The sequence below is a fragment of the Oryzias melastigma genome, linkage group LG14, assembly GCF_002922805.2.
Source record: "Oryzias melastigma strain HK-1 linkage group LG14, ASM292280v2, whole genome shotgun sequence".
NCBI classification, from domain to species: Eukaryota; Metazoa; Chordata; class Actinopteri; order Beloniformes; family Adrianichthyidae; genus Oryzias; species Oryzias melastigma.
The window spans coordinates 3,748,272-3,750,451 of NC_050525.1; the positions used below are offsets into that span (position 1 = coordinate 3,748,272).

Below are 2,180 nucleotides of genomic sequence, written 5' to 3' on the forward strand. Positions count from 1 at the left end.
GTCCTTGATCGTGTTATAGATCGAATAGAGCTCTTGATTTTTGTTGACCAATCAAATGGAGTCCTTCACACTTTTGACCAATCACATACAGCCCTTTGTTTTGTTGACCCATTAGATGGACCCCTTCATTGACCAATCAGATGGATAGTTTCACGCTGTTGATCAAATGGATTAAGCCCTTAACGTCATTGACAAATAAAAGGAACCCCTTCATGTCGTTGACCAATTGACTCGCACATCACTAACCAATCGGATGCAACTTCTTATGTCTTTGACCAATTGAATTGAGCCTCCATGTTAGAGCCCTCTTCTTCCATGCAGATGATGGTCATTCGGAGTATAATTTCAGTTATGTTGACTTTTACTTAAGTAAATTTAAGGATATTATGAATATGTTTTTGTTTGTTTTGCTATTTATTCATATATTGCAAGTCATTCAAGTTTCCCTCACATGGGGCAGTGCTAGATTAAATGCAGAAAGCATTTGTTACGTCTCTGATTGAGATTTATGAAGTACATGCTGCATGTCAACAGGCTACAGGCAGCCTACAAAAAGTACTATTCATATCTGAGAATGATCATTCACCATTCATAGCTCTGAATGCACTGTTTGTGGCATGTTAACGTTCACCAATTTGAGTCATTTCTTCTTAAGCTGCACTGGTCATAAAGGCCGACTTTATGAGCGGGTGGAATAAGTGTCAGCTCCGCACGGCGTCTCGCGCTGTGTCAACCGGTCCAGCTACTGCAAAACACAGCAGCGCCCTCAAACTCATGAAAGAGGTGCGTCAGCCCCAGAGCAGACTTAAATGTGATGTCATTAAAATGGGTCAGTGGTGGAGGTGAAACATGAAAGCCAGCCACATCTTTGTTTGTCCCAGAGGTGTGAGCGAGGGAGTGGCCTGCCGCTGAGCGCTGATGGCTGCTACCTTGAAAGAAGATGGCGGCAGCAGCAGGTGATTTGTGTGCTGTCGGGAAGATCCACATTCCTACCATGTTTCCTTTTTTGGCGTCATGCTCGGATGGTTTGGCCCCCGTGAGGTCTGAGACTACAGAACCTCATTAATGTGGCTCCGTTAAATGTGTCCGCCGCATGCTGTAATTTTATTTTATTGGCCGTATGATTGGAGCATGCTGGGAAAAAAAAATCCTCACAGATGTTGACACTGGAAAAAAACGGAATATTTGAAAGGCATTTATTTTGCAATCTTTTGACCTTTATCTCCGAGCTCGCATGCAGCATTGCCATGGCAACTAAAGTGTGCAGCCAGCTTGGGTGAGGGTTGAGGCATCAGAAAATGATAAAGAATGAGAGCCGGAGGATGGGAAAGATTGAGAAAGCAAACAGTTTGTTAGGAAAGAGCAGAACTGGATGGTGTTAAAAGGCGATAGCAGAGATGCTGGTCTGTGCTGTTACACAAACACTTGCTGGTTCTCTAATCCCTCACAGATTAGCACAGTTTATTGCACTCCAATCTCATGCGGCTTTAATCTGACTCCTATCTCTTATTTACATCTACATACGGGGGCAAAGCCTGTTTTGCTAAAGCTGCACAAACAGTCATTTTCTTTTTTACAGCGCTGTCAGTCAGCGGGTGTTTCAATTTTCATGCAGAACATGCTGCTAACTCGAGCGTTATTAATTATCTGGTAATTGCGCGCTAAGTGTGGACGGGTGTGGCTCAGACAAGCGCACTCTCTGTCCAGGAGGGACGCTCCACCATCTGGTGCGGGGATCACCCTCTCGGCAGACCGTGTGTATGTGCGGTAGTGCACAAAGGGCCAGGGCTAATTACAGTACAGCTGCAGTGCTACTGTACTGAGGTTTGCTGAGCTGTTTGACGCTCCTCATGTGAGTTCACTGGAGAAAAACTGTCTCCCTAAATGCTTTAGCATTAGTTTGCATAATACCAGGTAGTAGGGAACAAATAAAGGTTTGCTAAATGATTTTAGAAATCCACAGCAAATATTAGAGTTCTGCTCCGATCATCTTTTAAGCCATTTTAGCGTGATCCCAGTGTTTGTTTTAGGATTATGGCGCTTATTGTCATAATCTAAAAAATGTTTTGTTGTTTTCTAGGACATAGTTTCTGCAGAGCAGCAGGAGTTTGTTAGAAATTGTGGGCGGGGCCATTTGAACAACCCCAACCCCGTTTCCCATTACTCTGTTTATGTTCTCT

The 2,180-nt window shown here is 43.8% G+C and overlaps 1 protein-coding gene across 9 annotated transcripts in view; it reads left to right on the forward strand.

Moving 5' to 3' along the window:
• The window catches only part of spns2 (spinster homolog 2 (Drosophila)), a 77,319-nt gene that overhangs the window by 13,843 nt on the left and 61,296 nt on the right, over positions 1-2,180 (forward strand). The window lies entirely within an intron of this gene.